Source organism: Cuculus canorus, chromosome 1 (genome assembly GCF_017976375.1).
Source record: "Cuculus canorus isolate bCucCan1 chromosome 1, bCucCan1.pri, whole genome shotgun sequence".
In the NCBI taxonomy this organism is placed as follows: Eukaryota; Metazoa; Chordata; class Aves; order Cuculiformes; family Cuculidae; genus Cuculus; species Cuculus canorus.
Window position 1 is genome coordinate 164,607,300 of NC_071401.1, and position 21,565 is coordinate 164,628,864.

A 21,565-nucleotide genomic window follows, 5' to 3' on the forward strand; every position below is an offset into this window, starting at 1 on the left:
TTTCAGATTAAAGTTAAATGCATTCTTTGAATAAGTCTGTGAAAAACCTTACAGGGCTCTAATGCAAAACGAATACATAAGGCATGTCACAGTATGCATTTTTTTACATACCTCTTTCAGTGAAAAAAAAATGTATCACCCTCTATCTAATCTATGGAAGCAAAGGCAAATTGTAACTTTCACTATGGTCAGCTAGTATTTTCCAGTATGATCCTTAGGTTTCATCATTTGCTGAGGTCCACATAAGACTACAGTGGCATATGTGTATATCGAAAGGAACACTTAGAAGAAAGCACCAGAAGGGATTAAAAACTTCATCCTTCTCAACAAAATCTATGAAATCATCCACAGCTCATTGGATTCAGTGCATACCTTAGATTTCTGTTAATCCAAGTGTGTTTGGGCAACTGTCCTTGTTTTACCTAACTTAGCACAATAACTTTGGATAAAAATGGTCCTCATCATAGTAATATTTTCCTGTACTTGTCTTATTACTTCTTGGAAAATCCTCTCTTTTAAGGATTCAGTGCATTCCTATGTTCTTAGTCATGTAGTTTACAATGTAGATATTTGGCCTGTATGAAAAGTATTCTACCTTTCAATGACTGTCAGAATGAATCAATGAATAGCACTGAAACAGAACTGTTGCAACAGGAAAGCTTGCGTCTTTTTAGCACTGGAAAGGCATATACAAAATATGCTTGTAAAATAAGTTCTAACTGGTTTTCCATAAATATGAACATATACATTTTTGCATGATGTCAGAGCATGTTTAAGAACTCACAAATAAAATTTGAATCTGATAACAATTTTATTAGATCTGTTTCTTACTGGTGGAACAATCAAGTATTAATTCAACCAAAAGTGCTGTGACCTGACAGTCTGTTGCTTGAGGTGTACATATGGGATGAGAAATCCTCGCTGCACTCCACTACTTTCTCACTCTGTGCTAAGCACAAGGATTGGAAGTTCCAGTGTACATCACATTCTTCCAGGGATACTGTTTTTATGGGAAATGTGTATTTGGATGACCTGATCCTGAAGAAGGAAACCCACTGCGAAATACCTAGCCATTCAATTGGTAGGTAAAACCAAAGAATATTGTATTTCTTTTGAAAGTTTCCTGTGAAGAGAAAGAACAGGCTCCCTGTTTGGTTTTTGAAAAAAAAAACTTAGAAGCCTAACTAAAAAAGGATTCTGCAGTTTCTATACTACATAGAGGGAAGCTTTAAATTAGGTACAGATGTCTTTGCTATTCCTCTCAGCATTTTTTTATTAGTTTACTTGTGATGTTTACCCAGTACAATAACATTAATGTATTCCATCCGTTTTGAACGTTTAACTCTTTTCTAACGGAATGTCTGACTCTGCTTAGTACATAGCTAAGTTAGTTGTCTTCCTCAGGGTTATGAATTCTTCCAACTGTCCATGTTGCATTGTTAATCTGTTTTCAATATGGATCCCATGTTTACTTCTCTAATATTAATGGGAACAGGAACAAGATCTCAGGGTGTTAAAAAACACATTGATTTCAGACGGTGAAATAAGATCTTTCCACAGCTTTTGTATGCTGTCTCTATACTAACATTTAACGGTCCTACATATCTGCTCTAAATATAAACCAGACAGTGAACTGACTCAGATTAAAAATAAATTTTGAAAAAGGGATATCTTTTAGTAGGATCGTTCTTTTTGAACTCAAGTTCCATGAACTGCTATAGTGGTGTGAAATTGATGGCAAACTACAGTCCAGAGTAAGAGTGGAGACCCAAGGGGATAGAAAGATGTGAGAACTTTTCAGCTGGCTTTACAGCCAAAGTTAATATTTGGCAGGATTTTGGTGTCGATCTCTTTTTTCTCTACAATAAGTGGGTTCTAGAAAAAAAAAATCCACATAAAAGAAATTTTATCTATGATCCTTTCGCTTCAATGGCAATGATTTAAGAGATACCTACAGAAGATTTCATCTCCTACTTGTGCTCTGGCACACCAAGTCCAACACCTATTAAGATGAACTGGTACTCCTTTTATAAACACTTCAGATGTATACTGAAGCCCCTTTTGTCAACTCTAAGGATTTACTTGATTCAACTGGTAACGTGGAAATAAATGATAGAGCTATTGTGGACATTTGAGATTACTCTTCCATTGCATTTATAAACATGAAATCTTGTCATTCTGGCTAAAGTCCAGGACGTAATCAGGTAGTTTGCAACTATGAAACATATATATTTTTTTAATAATATAACTCTAAAAATCTTGTTGCTGTGTTCTATGTCATTGCAGCAAGTAATTGGCTGAAATCATTGCCTGCACATCATTATTAAATATAACAAATAAGCTAGCAGGGTTTTTGAAATTCTGTATATTTTTAAATATTTATGGCTGTAAGAGCATGTTATGAAATACAAACAGGATACATATCCTCTTGATATAGATTTCGTAAGGGCATTTTGAGAGGGAATATGCTGGCTGCAGTTTAAGGGAAATACTGCACTATAGTCCTGTGTTATAATGTTCTCAGTATAAGAACATCCGGACCATCCCATCTCATGTCCTATCAATATACAGTTTATTTGACCTATTTTTTGGCTTAACATTAATTCCTGGAACTTCTGGTCTTAGTTATGCCGACAGTGTACTGTTAGAATATGGTAAAATCTTACGACAAAAGTTGTACCTGGGATATGAAGAAATCTCAGTAGCTGGTATTGCAACATACTTTTATGTTTATTAGTTCTAATTAAGTCTAATGTTTCTAGATGACAGTAGCTAGAATATGCCAGACAAACTTTAGTGAAGGAATGGAAACAACTTAAGCTGATGCTTTTCCAGAATGTCACATTATAGATTGTCATAACTTATTTCTTTATCTACATTTCTATATTAACCTTGTATCCTTTGAATCATCTCTAATACTCTGTCTGAAGGTGATCTTCACTGATGAGTTGGTGGAACAGATTAGTCATAATGCCTCCAGTGGGAGAACACACACAAAAAGTCTCTTTGGAAATACATATTTTCACATTTTAAAACCAAAGCAGAAACTCTTCTGTTCCCTGCACACCTCACAATGGCATTCTGGTAAAAGAAGTTTCCACATGTATTTACAATGAAATATGAAAATGAAAGCCTATCCAAGCTGCCAGAACATGGATACAGCAAAGGGATAAGCCAATTGCAATGCAACTCATTGCATCTAGTTTACAGTGATTTTACGTTATTATGTCAAACCAAAAAATCCTTATTTCATGGATAGTCTTAGAACAGTGAATACGCGTTATCCTGCACAACACTTCCTGTGGGAAAAGTATAATAAAATGTGATAGGATGCAGCAAAGAAGATCATTTCTTCCCTATCTATTCGTATTTCCTAAAAAAATAATCCCCTTTGTAGCAAATGAGTTCATGTTACATGAATTTTGTTGAATTTTGAAAATTTAATTATTTGTAATTCTAATAGCTTTATAAGGGAGATGGAAAAACTTGAGAGAAGTGGGTTTTTTACCAGTATTGAGAACATTTACACATGATATAACACTTTTTCTAGTAAAGGTTACCTTTCCTAAAGATTAAAAATCTGTTTCATTATTTCATCATTTCATCATGGAACAGAAGAAAACAATAACTGTAGATATAAAAATAAAATTATCAGACATGAAGAAAAGCTCTAATAAGGTGTTCTTCAGCCTCTAAGTCATGAAAGAAATCTATATGAACTGTGATGAAGCAATTCATCAGAGCAATAATATCCCAGCCCCTAATCTTTAAATTAGAATGAATGTAATCAAAACCCAAAACAAAGCATGTGAACTACAGAGTTGTTTCCTTTTATGTTCTTTTTGTGACTAGGTGACCACTACTTCATATTTTGAAATAAATCAATTTTATTCTTTCACTTAAATACATTTGGAGTAATATGAAATGAGGAGATGGATTGTTCTCTAATCCTCATGAGCAGCCAGCTTAAACCCTGGAGCCTGAAATGTGATTACTCACATCATTGTCTAAGACTGCATAGCAACACATTTTAATAGTGGTTGTAAAGCTATCCAGCCATTTGTTAATTCTAGCCACCGAGATGACCTCCTGTGGAAAGTTTTCTCCGTATGTTGATTACTGTCTAGGTTAGAGAAGATCTCTTTCTATTGGTATTAAATTTACAAGTGTTTAATTTTATCACATTCCCTTCTTTCCTACGATGCACTCAAATTTGCTCTCATTAAAGTTAATGAAAGCTTTGCCTTTGACAGTACCATTTGCAGGGATTTTACATTTATTTCCAGCTGCTTATTCTGAAATCACATATAAAGCTGCCTAGTAAAAAGGAAGTTCATTTTTTTGAACTCGATTCACAGACTATTGAAATGATTGATTTCAGTGGGGGCTGGATTATACCCTTTTCCAGGGAACATTCAAGAAACTTCACACAAGCATACTTATATATCCTTTTCCCATCTCAGATAAGAAGAAGTACCAGGAAGTTACGAATTTAAAACTGACTGAAGAACAGAATAGCAGCTTTAAAATTCATATACTCGGATAGAGCAAAAATGAGTTTTTCTCTTTTCTGAAAACAGTGAAACATAAAGAAAAGAGGAAAAAGCTATTGAATCAGTTAATGGATATGAACAAGATTAAAATGTCAAAGACAGTTTTGAGGTCATTAGATGCCTGAGTCCTCTGTTTTACAGGAAAAAATTGTAATACTTTTTCTTGCTTATTATGTTGAATAACTTCCACCATGTGAAGTCTGGTTTTGTCCTTATTTGAAGAAAAAAAAAACCAAACAGATCCTGTTACTTACCAAACTAAAAACAAGCTGAGCATGACTGAGTGGCTCCACAGTGCACCTCAGAGTGATGTGACAAAATGCAGTTAAATCATTAAGATACTTTTTTTTCTTCTTTTAATGAATGACATCTATACAGGGACATGGGGAATAAAATTGGTAGGGTTTAGTTAAAAAAAAGGCTGACATGAACTAGTAGAACCAAAATACAGACAGATAGCTGAATAGAGACTGGACTTGAGAATGAGAATTTCTACTGAATTTGGTAAAGAAAACACTGACATTGTAAAGAAAACACATTTGACAAAATAAAGCTTCAGCATTGCTGTGGATTTTAATATGATTCTTTATGGAGGACATTTTCAGAAATATTGTTGAAGCAAAAGCTCAGTTCCTACCAATCAATCACTGTCTAAAAGTGACTGATCAGTGCATACTCTTAATCTACAGCATTTGAACTATAATTCAATTTAAGTCTCTCTAAAGAAAACTAATACTCATTACCTTGAAACTGCTGACTGCTAAGCTGTGAAGTAATAGTAACCTTTTAATGTCTTCGAAATGTAATTTAAAAAAATGACTTAAATTATAAGACAGGTACAGAATCAAAGGGAGTAACTATTTTCTTTTTCTCTTCCTGTCTCTCACTCATTCTTTTGCTTAGTTCTCTGTCTGATTTAGATATAACTACATCTGGACTGAGCATTGCTTGCCTGGTGCAGTTGATGTCAGGCTCTTTGGCCCTTGGTGAATCTGGCTCTGTGGTTGTTCACTGGACTGTAAGTCAAGTCATCTGAGGGAAAAGTGTTCCACCTCAGCATGGGATTGGGACAAATCTGAGACCAAGGAACTCAAAATTAAGAAACCTATTGGATATATCAGCTTGCTTAGGAAGTCTTAAAGTGTCTTAGACATAAGTTAATGATAATGTTAATATCATGAGTTACTGTTACCTACACATATTTGAAGTATTTTCTCTAGTATTTAAATGTCAGCATTTTATTATGAGAAATACTTTGACTGGCTTTAATGCTAATGTTACTTTGGTAATAAAACCTATAAAGATTTTATTTTTCAGAACAGGGTTCAGATTATGAAAGTGCATAGTATCTGTTGCTTGGTTATTTGATGAGCTGGCCCTTTGTGAGGTGCTAGAAATGTGGAATGCTTGTCCTGAGTGATTTTAAAAACTAATCTCATACCCATGAAATCATTTATGAAAGTGATTTTTACCTCCCATTGGAAAAACTATTGGTGTAGGTTACTGCATGATTAAACTTTCCGGAACTATTTTTCAGCCAGACTAAGGAGACTAGGAAATCCTTTTAGACCTATTGTCATGAAGGCTGATTGTTTTCACCCAACACTTCAGCCCTCTGTGGGCTTAATCCAAGTCCTTTGTATTTACTGGGAATTTTTTAATGACTTAGCTGTATCTAAACAGATTTATTCCATAAATATCTCCGTGAATATAAAGTATGTGACAGGACTGTACCACAATGGTGTCACCATTCTCATGCTGTAGTTTGAAGATGATACCTACAAAAACATATGGTCCGAATTGCAAGCCTCTGTTTATTTCATAGAATAAATCAATGTAAAAATATAGTATAAGTAAACCTACATCCAGGCAAGACATAACCTCAACTTAAATTAAAGTGCTTAAATAAACGACTATAAATACTTGTGCTTAATTACAGTTTTCCTTCTCCTTTTTTTAGCTAATGAATCTGCACTCGATTATTTTAATAAATAAGCAACATGACTTAAGCCCAATTTTTTAAAAATTAAGTGTTTCAGATCATATAAGTTGTCCTAGATTTGTAAGTTTCAACAGGGCTCTAGCAATTCACATTACCTGATGGTGATCCTTCAGATCACCTAAAGCTCAATAAATTCCTTTTCTACATGATTAGAAGTTCATTCCTTGTAAATAAATAAGATAATTTTGAGCTTAAAGAGGGCTAAAGAAATGAAATTAAGATTTCTAGTTGTTCTGGAAAAGTTTTGATTTGAAGTTAATGATTCATTGTCAAAAATATTTTCCTTTCATAAAAGTTATTGTTCAGGAATTAACATTCCAAGGCTGACTAGGATACTGGATGAAACCTCTGATACTTGACAGCTCTTTGCATCCTGATTCTGGTAAACAGTCAATCTAAATAGATTTTTAAACCTTGATTTAAAAAAGCAAGCAGTATGAGAGGAAACATTAGTTTATGACAAACATGCTTTCTTTTTCATTTCAATATAGTCTTACTAATATTTTTTTTACCTGGGTCACACATGCTCTTTTTCTTTCTGTATACACTATGCATTTAATAAAAAGAAACTAGTAAACTACATTCTTCACCTTTTTTAAGGGGAGAAATAAATGATACTCTTTCATATATTGCCATGAAAAACAAGTAGATAGATAGCTCAGTACTTCAGTCCTGGAGGCTCTAATGGAGTCTGTTCTTATAAGCAGAAGTTCTCATCCATCTTCTATAACCTCTAGTTATGATTGAAGTTCCAAGTGTCAAACTAGAAGGAAAGGTTGACTTGCAATTTAGATGCTGAAGCTTGAAAATTTTCCTCTGTAAGTATCATACTCTAGAAAATCATATCGCAAGACTACAACAGCAAGCCCAACCAGACAAAATTGAAGGTGCAGTGATCCAATGGCATTGGTTCACTCATGGACTAGTTAGTTTTACTTGCTTTCTGTTCTGTACAAGCATTCAGAATTTGTTTCTCACAAAACACAGTGAATCTGAATTACCCCAAAGTATCCTAGTTTTATTTTTTTAAGAAACGCTTAGGAGAGGGCAGTGATGAAAATAAAGAAAGTGCTTGATTGTATTTCTCTCTCTCTCTCTTATTGTATTTAATATTTTGTTTAAATTCATTTATGTATGTATTTATATTTATGTATTCATATTATTTGATCTTCAATATACATGTAGTAGATTATGGAGTATTTCAGGAAGAACTTCATGTGTTTTGCATAGTTTAATTTAAGTTGTGCATCTAGTTCTACAGAAAATTATGATGACAGTATTATAGAGTTTTAAATTATTAACTGTAAAATAAAAGGATTGGGAAAATTCAGTAAAGTTATTCTTAAAAATTATTGTCTATGTTCTTACTTTCTAAAAGCTGTTTATTTTTCTTTCTCTTTATTGACAAACTGTCATATCATAGTGCAATAGCGCCAGTACATATTCTGTTGAAAATGAATAGTGATTCATATTCAGAACTCATACTTGCTCAAAAAACATAGCATTCATTGTAGCAAACTCACATTCAAAATACAGCACCAATGATATTATCCAGTACATTTGACTCAAACCTTTATGTTTTGACAAACTATCTTTTAAACCAAGGTCTGTGTGAATATGAAAGTTTCAAAGCCATCTTTCAGGCTTTAGGTACCTATTCCTAAGGCTTAAAATCCTTGGGCACTGACTGAATAAACTGTTTTTAGTATTCTAATGATTTCCCACTGACTGAATAGATAAAGCTGAGTCTACCACCCTCCTGAGTTTTGGAGGCACATTTTATACTTTCTCAGCCTCATGGGTCCACAGCTCAATACAACCCGAATATACGGTATTCTTGTACACACATTATTCAGGGTAGCCTGAGCAGTACAGAAATTGAGACGAATAAATGGGCAAGTACTTTCATAAACATTGAAGTGCAATTTGAGTCTTAAAAGTCCATGTCAGTAGCTTTGTGGGGTTCCACACTTGCTGTGTCTCAATGATTTGCAGATTTTCACGAAGATGGCGTAGGCGGTACAGAAAGTGAAGTCCTGCTACATTCAGTGTATTTTTACTTTGGATGCTTGTAGAGTGTTACATAACATTATGATACACACTTAAATATTTGGTAATAGATTCATAATATATATTAATTTGAATTTACAGGTAAAAAGCAACAGAATTATAAGGGTAATGGCTGCAAGTTTAATAAGAAAATGTGAAAAAAAATTTGAAAAACAGTGATTCTTCATCAAAATGCTACCTTCAGAAAAGTGAAAATCTGCAAAGAGCAAAGTCAGTGTCCAAACACTAACAGAATGGAAGTTGCTGAATTCTTTGCAGTATTTCATGGAAAACGCCAGTAGACATTCAAAGATCGGTTTTACTGTGTTTTGGTAAGTTTCATATGGTGTTAGGAAGACTATCAGTCCATCGTTAACCATCTTGAGAATAGACTCTATCATTTTCAGAGAAAAAAACCCACATCTTGGAATAATAAAGCTAACCTAGGCTATAAACTGATATATTAATGAAATTATCATAATGTGATAAATTCTGTCCTTATAATTATTCATGCTCTACAAGATTTAGCCTTTTTTTTTACTCCAGTTGGAGATGGACAAATCCTTCTCACTTTATTTCATATCAGGGAGAAGATATTAAATATTAATAATATTTTTTTAAAACACCTAGCTGTAACAAAGAGAAAATTTTTCCTAAAAGATGTTGTGAAAATAATTGTTTAATTATTTCCAGCCTCCTACATTTGCAAACTATAAAAATGAACCCTCATCTGTTTTAGATATATAAGCCTTAAACATTAAGCTGAAGAAGAAATTCTTACAACAACAAAATTTTTGTTATATTCTGTCTTTTCCAAATTCCAGACATAAAGCATCTTTTTATCTCATATTGGTTTTGAAATGGATTTGAAGTTCCAATTTTTCTTTCTCTCTCCTTATATTTTCTATTTTCAGTCTGTTATTAAAAGAAATCTTTATCCTGACTGAACAATGTCTTTGTTTCCATGAATATAGAGTTTTGACATCATCTCATGTAATAAACCATTAATGTTAATGCCCCATTTCTTTATGATGTTGCTTATCTTTCCATTTCAGAACCATGAATCATTCATACTGCATTTATCACCAATATTAAAGCCTGCTTTACAATCAGGAGGCAGAATAACTCTATTTTGATGTTAAAGAGAAATTTAGATCCTGGCCAGCACAAAGCTATTCCCTGGAAAACTGTAATTCCATGGTTACTGAATGTAAATTGACCTTATTAGTGGTTTTTGCAACAATGTTTTGAGTATTTATCTACCAATAAAATACATTGATGCATGTATGTTTGCCTTTTCAGTCAACACAGTTATTATCATATTATTTTTCACATCTAACTAATTGAATAGATGGAAGACTGAAAAGTGTTCATAGAGTTCTGTCCTATCCTGTGGTTCGTAGGACAATTTTGCGTATCTTTCAAAGTAATACCAACAACAGATGAGTGTCAGGTCACAAAAACAGGAAGATGGGACACTGACCGTATATATGTTGAACCAAACGATCAGATGTTTTATCACATAGGAAGGAAGGGAACTTCTTTTCTAAACCTGTGTCCATTGACCTAGAAAAAACCCCTGGGACTAAGAATTTATTTTCCTCTTTAAAGATATTCCATTTCTCAGTTTGTAAGAGCATAGTGGATCTTTGCCAAGTGTAGTAGCAAAGGGGAAGAGTCAAGATCTCGTGGCAATTTCAAGGGACTCATAAAAAATATATTCTATTAAAAACTAGAGAAAGCCCAAGTATTATGCCCAGCAACACAGCACGTTAGTTGAATAAGAGAAAACAAAAAGTACTATATGTACTCATGGAATTCAGCTTTAACTTCCTACAAATGAAATCTTTGCACCACAAACTTAGTGTGTAAAACCAGGAGATTACAAATTTGCAGTCACTCATAAACAAAGACAAATCATGCTGGATTTTCATGTTCATGCCTGAGGTATAAAACAGCTCCTGTTTTAGAAACCGAACAATTTCTTCTTCTTTGCTTTGGGCTTTTTTTTGTTTGTTTGTTTTATTTTGTCTTCCTGTGTATTGCATGCTAGTTTCTTGTATCTTATTTTGGATTTTTGTAAACCACCCATGGTACTTCTGTTATTCTAGAATGCTATTAAGATATTGGATTGTAACTCTTAACTTCACAATAAAATGCGTCTAAAATTGAATAGCTCTCTTCTCTTAGATTCCGTTCTTCTACAGTGCTCATAGAGCTGACAGCTATCCGTGGCACATTTGCCTTTTCTACGTAAAAGCACTGCAATGCACAGAGACATATTTCTTGCTTTCCTAATTTTCCCCTGCATTTGCTAACTGGAGATTGAAATGGTCTGTTTTTCACTTTGAGATGTTTTATCTTATTATACTTACAAGCAGACTGAGAAGTCTCTATTAACAAAATTCTTTTCCTATTCAAATACTTACACACTATGATTAGGTCTCTTCTTACTGTTTTTAGGATAAAGAGGTTTAGCTCCTTTCACTGTAATGCACATTCTTCCAGTCTTAATCAATCTCATGCTTCTCTTTTGAACTCTAACCCATCAACCTCTTTCTAGACCTCCTAAAAAGTGGATAAAGCTTTGAAATTGCAGTTGCATGATTGCTGTATACAAAGGTACTGTACACTTCCTAAGTCATAGTCCTCTGTTTAAAAATCCAAAGATTTCCTCAGCCCCTTCAGCTACAGATCTGTGGTGAGTTCATGTTTAGATCATTATTTATCATGACCTTTCCAATGCCTGCCAGAACTCTTGCCTCCCTGGGTAGATTTCTTGCTTTACTTCTCGTCATATTAAGATAGGAGTTGTATATTTGTGCCCATGTTATCAAGCTGTCTGGATTACTCTGTTGGTTCTTTTTCTTTCTTCTTTAATTGTTTAATCCATTTCTCATCTACTACATTAGCAGAAAAACTATATCTGGTTTATCTCCAACAAAGGAATTAAACAACGCAGTACACAAATGGATCGCTCTGGGACCCCCAGGGAGCACACCTGTTTCAGGATGATTCAGTATTAACTATTAATTTTTGAAACATATCAGCCAGTTTTTAATTATTTTGATATATACCATATTGATTTTGTACTCGATGACATAATTAAGGGAAAAGCACAGGATATGAGTTATACAGGAAAGATAATGTGAATGCATTGGTCTTTTTTTCATTGTTTTCCTATACAGGGAGCATTTGTTACTTTTTATCAATTAGTGAACGAAGCACCTGGGAAAAGTCGCCCAAAGTCCCACCATGTCTGGCAGACGGATTTCTTCTCTTGCTTCATTTGTGGCTTAAAGATTGGTGATAGCAGTTTTACATGACCCAGAGTGAACCTCCATTAACTGCTTTCCTGGAGGAGTAATTAAAAGGAAATGATTTGCTTTTCTGGTCTCTGCTTGGAGTTTGCCTTAAGTCTCAAAGGTGAAATGAATCAAAGTGGACGAAAAATGCACAAAGCTAAAAATAACACAAAATCACACATTCTCTTTAGCATTTGGTGCGTATGTAATTTTATGTGATGGAATTAGGTAGAACTATAGCTAAACTCATTCAAAACCCGTGGGGATATTTGGAAAAGAGAATGAACCAGTTTCTAAACCTAGTGGTTTTGTTCCATACTTTGACCTTCCAACTTAACATGAAGGGTGCCATTGTATCAGAGTAAAATACTGCTATGACTTTAAAGTTCACCTCTTTTTGTGCCAACTTACCTTAGGCAGAACTTATTCTTGTTTCCAGAAACATTTCAATTACATGGCTGTTCTATAGACTTTTTACTAGATTGTGGGAAATCATTTTTATTTTCTTTCACTTAGCTGGTGCATCTCACTGTATCTGCTTTTATGTGTGGAGAACTGCACTCCGTTTGAATATATGTGCACATACCTATGTGTTTCTCTTCTCCCATACTCAGTTCTGACTGCAGTCTATTATCTGGAGGGAAACTTTAGAAGCTATATCATAGTACAGGAAGCAGGAACTGGCTTTTGATAAAAGGTTTCCTTTTTCTACTCCACAATTCATCTGGGGCCTTTCACAGTTGATTACTGTAATAGAAGCTTAATGCGGAGTTGACGTACAACTGAGAACTTTAGCAACATCTTAATGCTGGAAAATAAAAATCAGTAGCAGCAGGGATATTAATTAGCAAAAGGTGGCCTGATTTGGTTGATCACTAGTCCAAAAGTCTCCTAATCTTTTTACTCTGTGTAATCTTTCCAGAGTTTTGCTTACAATATGGTCTAAAAGCCAGAGAACCAACTTTCCAGAAAGATATGGTGCTGCTGCAGACAAATTTCCTCCTGAAACACCAGATGGGTAGTATGGGCACAAATTCCACAGAATTCAAGAGAGCTTTCATATTTATTTGCCTGTACAAGCATAAATAAATTTACAAGAAAAGATACGCGCTGCTGATATTTAATTGCTTGATTTAAGCAAGAGAGTTTTTTATTCACCAATAATAAGTATAGTTATTTTAGAGTGATTTGAAACTAGGAAAGTATGTCTAGAAAAGATAGAAAGAAAAAGAAAATGTAGTTTTTGCCTTATACTCATGGTGGTTTTGTATTTTCAGTTTTTGCTGAAAAGCTAGAAGTATGATTTGAGGTTTTTTTGTTTACATATCCCCATGTTTTTGGCAAAATTCAAGAACATGTGCCTGTTAATATTACTACAAATTTTTATAAAATAAAAATGTCTTATAAGATTTGTAATCTGGAACTCCTTCAAACAATTTGTGATCAAGTTATCAACCTTCTTGTTGTTGTTTGATATTATGCCATTTAAGTTCTTTCTGCAACATGAGCAAATCTGTGGAGGTTTCTGTCTACCATGTTCATTCAGGAATAAAAATCATAGGCTAAATCATACAAGTCAGTTGCTAGTCCCTGAGATTAGGGAACAAATACATTTGGTCTTTATCTGTAAGTGATATATAAGCATAAAGATATTTTGAAGCTTGGAAAAAAAATCACATCTAAATAAATCACCAAATAACTTAAAAACATTCCAGTAAATGTAACTACATAACAGATACTTAGTTTATGTTAAAATTAATATTAAGTATACAAAATTAAAGATTAGCAAAAGGAATAAAGGTTTCAAGGTAGGATGCAAGAAAATGAGACTTAATATCACAAATACTATATGTTAGGTAGAAATGGACTAGAGAATAAGTCAAAGAAAATGGGTGGAACTTCTTTTGTTAGAAAATATGCATTGTAGAAGAGTGTAATTGGCAGCAGACTTCAGAATGTGTTGTATCTACTTCAACTCGTTGCCTGCTTCAAATGGACTACACATATGTAACGTTAAGTGTATGTTCAGGTGCTTTGTTGAATCATGTCGAAGTGTTCAGCCCATGCAGGCTTAAGTCTTGCCTCATAAAAGAGATATGACACTAGTTAATTAATAAAGGACTACTGGATGTCAGCAAGGAATAATTTTCTGCTATGTTTGCCTCTTTTATATGGACAGGAAGTAGAGAAAGACCTCTCTAACCCCCTTGTTTTGCCTAAGAGTGATTAATTAATAATGATGTTAACTTACCTCTTACTGTTTAGGCAGTATTTATGAACTAGTGAAGTTTGTTGGAAAATCAGACATTATGTTTTAAGAACAAATATATATGCTTCAACATTTTGCTCTTCTTTATATTAAACCAAAAATTTTGGAACTCCTGTAAATCAGAACTTCTGTCAGAGAAAAAGGGAAAAAAAAAGATTTTGAAAAGTGTTGGAAATACACACTGTAATAACCTAATTGCAGCTTGAAGCATGCATTCCTGTTGGTTGTGCTTTCCTCTCTGTTGGCAGCGGTGAATCTGACAATAGTCTATGTTAAATTGCTTCCAGAGTTTGCAGTAGATAGATCAAGAAAATGATGCAGCATGGACTTCTTCCATTTTTCTGAGCCAGCCCTCTGTCAGCTTTACCTCAAAACCATGGACTCACAAATTTATCAGAACTCCAAAGTCATGTGCATTGCAATGTGCTGCCAAGGCTCATCGCAAAGGCAAAAATTCTGAATGACTGTACAGAAAGTTGTTAGGAAATCTTATAATAAACTTATATTTTCTACATGAATGCTGTTGATTTTTCTTTCAAAACTTTAATCTTGGACAATTAAACTGAAAAGTTCATCACCTAAGATTACAAACACCTACAGTTTATAATGTATTTAACAATGAAAATAGTAGTCTATATCAACACTAACATGACAAATTAAAAGATCAATTCTGACTGTAAGCTGTAAATGACACTTCTATAAAATATAGTGAGCAACTAGGTGTATCACTGGAAGACTGTTTCAATACTGTTTTTCCTCTCTTCTTTCCTTCCTCCCCTCACACTTCATATCAATGCTACATATGGAGTAAACAAAAGAAATTAATTCAAAAGCACTCTGCTTGCATTTGTATAAATCACTTTGGCAAGGTGAAATTGAAGCTACATGAGAGTACTTATAGTAGTTACTAAAAAGCTTCCCAAATTCCCAAGCTCCATCATCTGAAGTTATACTGAAATCTCCACATGGGATGATTGCACATATATATTACACTGGAATGATTCTGAATCTTTGTGTATGCTTCTTTACCATAACTAAGATGATATCATTGTAAGATAAATAGCTGCACAGCTGCTTAGTCTGCTGATTGCAAAATTTGTGGGACAATTTTTGTCTTCCCAAGTAATGCAGATTGTTACTTCAAATTTGACTGAAATGAGATTGCAAAATGCTGAAACATGGAAAGGTAGCAGTTTTAAATCAATTTGCAGTCATTTTGCAAAACCTTAAGTGATAAGCAATGGGAAAAGAACCACTTTATTCAGTTTGGCAGATATTTCCAAGGTCTTCTGTTCAGGTAGACTTCTATAGCATAATAAATCCCTGCTCATTTCAAAGTCTATGAGTTTTTTTCCCCTTAAAATTTTATTCCCTCTTGCCGTTTACAATGTGTTTTCTGAAAAATAGATTCCTGAAAAGCTGCAATGATAACCAAAGAGCAATGCAGCCAAAAGGTTTATGAAATGCTGTTACATATCTGTTCAGTATGGTTTTTCTTGCTTTTCCATTTTTTATTTAAAAATTAACTAGTTGCAGATAAAATTAAAAGGGTATAAGAAATTTGATGTCATGAAGTGATTTGGTAATTTTCTTTCAAATGATTCTATTTCAAAGTCTATGTCTGAATTTCAGAATTGGTTGAAATACAGACCACACTACAAGAAATACAGATAATTTGCACGTGTGTCTGTACTGAGCAGTTTCAAGTACTGTTTGAAAATAGTCTAACAGAGTTTAAGTGCAAGATTATTTTTATGTCTGTCAATAATACCTTTATCAAGCTATGCCTGCAAGATACTATCTGTTAGAGCAGAGCAAAATGCACATTTTTTTGTGCAGATAAATATAAAAATTTTGAAGTTAAAACTGTCCTACATTGTTCATTTTTATTGCAGTGTTACTATACGACTGACAAAACATATGGGAGCACATGTACTTAAGCATATAGTAATAATTTTTTCTTCTTACTTTAGATTAAATGCTACCTCAGTTGGCAGGTCTTATTGGATGCAGAGTTGCATCCCTTAAGAGCCTTAAGTTCTTTCTTCTAGGTTGTTTTAGCCAGTCTGTAGAGCCATACAAACTGGTTCTAATTTTCATGTATTTGTAAACATGTGCAATGACATGCTTCATTTACTTCAGCTTCTGTTCCACCCTTTGCAAGAATCAATAGAGGGTTAAATCTGCTTCAGAAGGAAATGCTGGATGTCTTAGGAAAAAGGACAGCTAACCTGTTTGTTGGAACTTTCTGTGTCTGGTTAAGCAAAACAAGTACGTAACACACCAGGAGGGTATTTCGTGCCATAAAGTTTTTAAAGTGTGAATCCTGTTTTCTGGCTTCTTTTATAGTACAATCTTCAAAGGAATAGTTTCTTTTCGTTGTCATTGATGTGCTTTATGCCATGAAGCTAATTACTCAAAGAATAGGAGGTAGTAAATACAAAAGGAAATTTCACAGAAGTCACATGAATTTTGAAAGTGTAAGCAGCTCTACATTCCTTCCCCTGAGTTTTTGTGCCCGAGTGCACAAAAATCCAGACTTTTCTGATCTCGGACTTTGGTTCATGTCTTTGAGGCATAATTTGCAGTTTACATTCAGTCTTTAAAGGATTTTATTTCACATCTGCAGTTGAGAAAAAGCAGAATTTATCTAAACTGCTAGTAATCCCTACAGAAACTTATCATTCTGTCTTAGGTCAAGGTTATCAGAGAGGTATTCATTTAAGACTTGGATGAGCAAAACATTTAAGCTTGTGTTTAAGTGCATTACTGTTCTGCAAGGCACTCACTGTAGCATTTAGACATATGTCTAAAGTTAAAAGCTTAAGCCCTCTATTGAACATGTCATGCCTACTAAATCAATGGCTATGTTATCTGAAATATTTTTCACCTCAAATATTTTTGAAAGCTAATACTAGTCTTCTAGTTCATTATCCCACCATTGTATGGACTGCAAAATTATTAATGCAGTGATCTTTTGTTCTCAAAAAGACTCTTTCTTTCTTCATTAACTGCAACAAAAAAATATGGCCTGGCTTTATGACTTCTATCTTCTTCTTCTCTTTCCTTGGAAGAAGAATACCTTGTTTCTACAGTTTGAGAGACTGTCTCTCTCTCTCTCAGAGTTCTGAATTTATCTAACACAGAAATGGAAAGGCTTGAGTAAACCCCTTCAGAATACAGGCAGCTACTTCAAAATATATAAAGGAAGTATAGCTCAGCAATAGTATCTTTCTGATCTTTCTGACAAAACCATCAAGTTATCATTTAAAATCATCTGAATTAAAGAATTGTTGTGATAACTCTCCACCATATATTTAATTTAAATCAAATTTTTGCAAGCCATCTAATTTGTACAACTAGTATAATGCACCAAAACAGCTTCATCAGGCTCCTGATAATATATTCTTTTAAATAATATATTATCAAAGCCAAGAAAATGTGAAACTTTTGCAGCTTGAAGTCTATGACGCTTTGGGGTTTATGTGATACAGAATTTTGCGCAAGCTTTATATGATTTTTCCTGAATTTACATTCATAGACCAGTGTCTTTAACCTTTATATCCTTTCATGAATTTTGTGTGGTCGTATTTTAAGCATATTGGTCCACAAAAAACTGCTGTATCGAGGTTATCTGATTTATCTTTGAAGGTTTTATGTAGAAATCAAAGAACATAGGAAGCTTAGTAACTTGCTAAAGATAAAAATACATCTAGTGGAAGGGTTAGATGTTGTCCACGCACTTGAGAGCTGTAATATGGATAGGGAGAAAACAAATTCAATGTTAATGCAGGCTTTACAAATTATGGGAAAAATTCAATGGATTGACATGTTTAAGTAGTCTAAACTTGGCACAAGAACATTACTTTCAATAAGCCATTTCTGCATAAAAGTCCTGGAAGTGAAAAATATCCTGAGTGTTATGTATATCTTCCTTTACACAGTTTCCTGCTTTTCCTACCACTGCTCAGTATCTCGGACAACCACTTCCAGACCCACCCTTCTTCACAGCTACCAGTAGAAAGGGACTCATGCATTTAGCATCAGCTTAAATATAAGGGAAGTTCTCAGATCGAAGTTGTTACAGCTAAAGCATTTGTAGAACTATAAAACATTGTGCTTGCAGAACATCTGCATTACATGAAATTGTGTGACTTTGTGGCAAGTTCATGAATCTTCAGGAAAGTTTTTGACACTAACTCCTAAAACATCCTCTTAGGTAAGTTTAGGAAGTGTGAGTTAGATGAGTGGGCAGTAATTCCTATTTCTCATCCCCTCATGATGCTCAGGTTGCAGTAAAGACAGAGTATTTGGGAGCAAAGCTGATCCTGGGAAAGGGAATAGGGATGGTGGAAATGTTTTGTTTTAATTTTTGTCTTTTTTTTTTTCCTCACCATACAAATCTAGTTTAATTGTCAATGAATTAAATTAATGTTCTGCAAGTTGAGTCTGTTTTGCCTTTGATGGCAATTTGTAAGCAATCTCCTTGTCTTTATCTTTACTCTCAAGCATCTTCATTCTATTTTGTACCCCTGTCCTGCTGAGTAAGGGGAGTGGAAGAACAGCTGGGTAGGTGCCTGGCTGCAGACCAGGGTCAGCCCATCTCACAAGTAAAGTTTGTTTTGACCTTTCTACATTATGTTTAAGAAATGAAATCTTGCGTCTTTCTTGCTTATCCTGCTGGCTACTATTTTTCTCTTTTTGATTGTCTCCTGTGGAGAGGTAATTATGAGAACCACAACTAAGCCCTACATAGAATACCCCAAAACACAGCTACTGTCTGGATCTTTTTTCCTAGTATAATTAATTTTTTATTAATCACTGCATTTCATGCTCTAATTACTTAGATAAAACAGAGTTAAAACTATATTCAGTGGGTTATATTTATCTTTGTGGTAGTTATTTCTGTCTTGTTCCCAGAGGAACAAAAATCTGTTGAACAATTCTACTCTACCTAAGGTACACTTTATAAGATGCAATGATTGCTTAATTCAGCGATCATAACCAATTAAGTTTATATCAAATTATATGATTAGTGATAAACCATTAGGGTTTAAGGCAAAATATTTAAAATTGATGACAAAAGTAATTGCTTAATAACTGCAAAGACATAATTATGCTAACAGTTACAATGAGGTACCAACTCCATTATTGGTGCCAAATGTTCTTAGGTCTTGTTTTCCTTTGTGTGTAAAGATGAACTATGTGAATACTTGAACACCAAACAACAATATCTAGTGGTGATGGTATTTCCTGGACACAAAATTTGTTTTCAAGAACAGCATAGCTGAAAATATAATGAGTGAGAAAGTTAATCATGGAAGAGTCATTACAAAATTTAATCATGATGGATTAAACTGAGTACACAAGTCTAATATTAAGTCAAAACCAGATGTGATAGATTGTATCTTTTTGGACCACATAATTTCCCTATTTGTTACCTAATTATCTCCTCTATGTTTTGTTCTGTTAAAAGTTTTTGGGAAAGTAGGCAGAAATGTGTTGCACAGAGCCAACCTGAGTTTTGGGGGAAGGGCAGTGACTTCATTTTCCCAAAGTGGGGTGACCACTTGGACCTCGGAGAAGAGTCCAGGGAAAATGAGGAGTCACGTAATGGGGGCGAGTGATGTTGGTGGCTGGGGGCAGAAAAGCAGATGCAGCAGCCACAGAACCTCAAAGTCTCCTCAGAAGAGCATGGATCAAACATGTAACCAAAACTCATGGGTAGTGAAAAGAGAGACACTTTTTTCTAGGTATCAATACTGCATTCTAGGTGAAATACTGCATTCCAGGAAGCTGTCAGAAAGGAGCTGAAAAGAGATCAAGACTGGAGAAAAGAATGTGCCTTAACTACAAAAACCAACAGACTGGTGAACCCTACTAAAATTCTTAAATGTGTGATGTTTTGGGTGGATTCAGAGTAAAGATTTTCTGAGATAGATCAGAGATCTTCAAATAGCATGAAAACTCTTCAGAGTTAGGGTTGTGCTGTTTTTTTCACACCCTGTCAAGCAAATGGCCTCAAATAATCAATCTCATGCAGGAAGAGTAGATAATGATATTGCTTGTGTTTTATGGAAGATATTACAATTATTACTTTTTAATCTTCTAGAAGTAAATAATGCCATCTATACACTTGTTGTATGACTTTCCATTGGATGGAAGGTTTATGACATAAAGTGTTACTGAGATTTATCCACAACCCTACCCATCTGCTTGACTTCTTTATATTTGTCTTTATCCTCTTTATGAAAAAAAAAACTCTGAGATAAGCTATGAAGTAATTTCCCAACAAAGCACAACGTGATTCAACCATTAAAACGCCTTCTCTTCATGTACATACTTCTGTTGGCCTCCTAACTGGCAGCCAAAGGCATTTGCAAATCTTTGTGTAGTCCTGGAAAGCATCCAAGTAATTTCTTAATTTAGGCTGCTTGCCAATATTCTCCTTGAGTTCAGCAAACAAAAACAAACAAAAAAGTGAAAGTGTGGTGAAAAGCCTAGTGAGCATATAATGAGTTATGAATTTTAGGCTGCAATTATCACTTGTGAGTTTTCATTTCTTTTACTTGTACATTTGAGAAAACGGATGAGTTTATTTTTAGAAAGCTTTTCTTGGAGTATTCTGCTGGCCATTTAGTATATCTCTGAATTTCTATCAACTATTTTTTTACATATGTAATGTGTAGTCCTTAGAAAGAAGGAATGCTCTTCTTATGAAGAAACTGGGAAAGGGAGCTGGATTTTGTTCTTACCTCTGCTAGTGGCTTTTCCTATGGTAGCATGTAAGTCACTTAAGGTAAGATTCAAGAAAACAGTTAAACTCATAAACCACACTGGTAGTTTATATTCTTGGCAGAGAAACTCAGAAATTGTCTTTAGTTCACTTAGGCATCTCAGGTGTTGTAAATACCTAGATTTAAGTTAAATATCTGAATTTGTTCAATAAGCATACTTAGAAACACTCCTGTATTATTTTTTTTATGCCGAGTATTAAGGTGACAGTTTTTCTACCCAAGGCTTTCTGAAATCCTAATACAAGGTTACTCATTTTTATATACTCAGTGACTTATCTAAACCTCTTTTAAAACTAACACTAACTCATCACACAGAGTTCAACTCATAACAATAAGCTCATGCTCCTTATTTTCCCATCAAATGGAAGAAAGCTCTTTCTCATTCAGAAAGGGACAATCCAGGGTCCGGGCCTTCTGCAGGCTTCAGGAACTGCAATCACAATTCCTGCTATACAAAGTGGCCTAGATACCATGCAGAAGGTTAGCCTTAAGGAAAACTTCCTTCCTACCTCTCTACTAAGGCTAGAGTGCTGAAGAGTCAGAACATCACCAGGAGTAACCTCAGAGAAAGCACACATGAGGGTTAATAT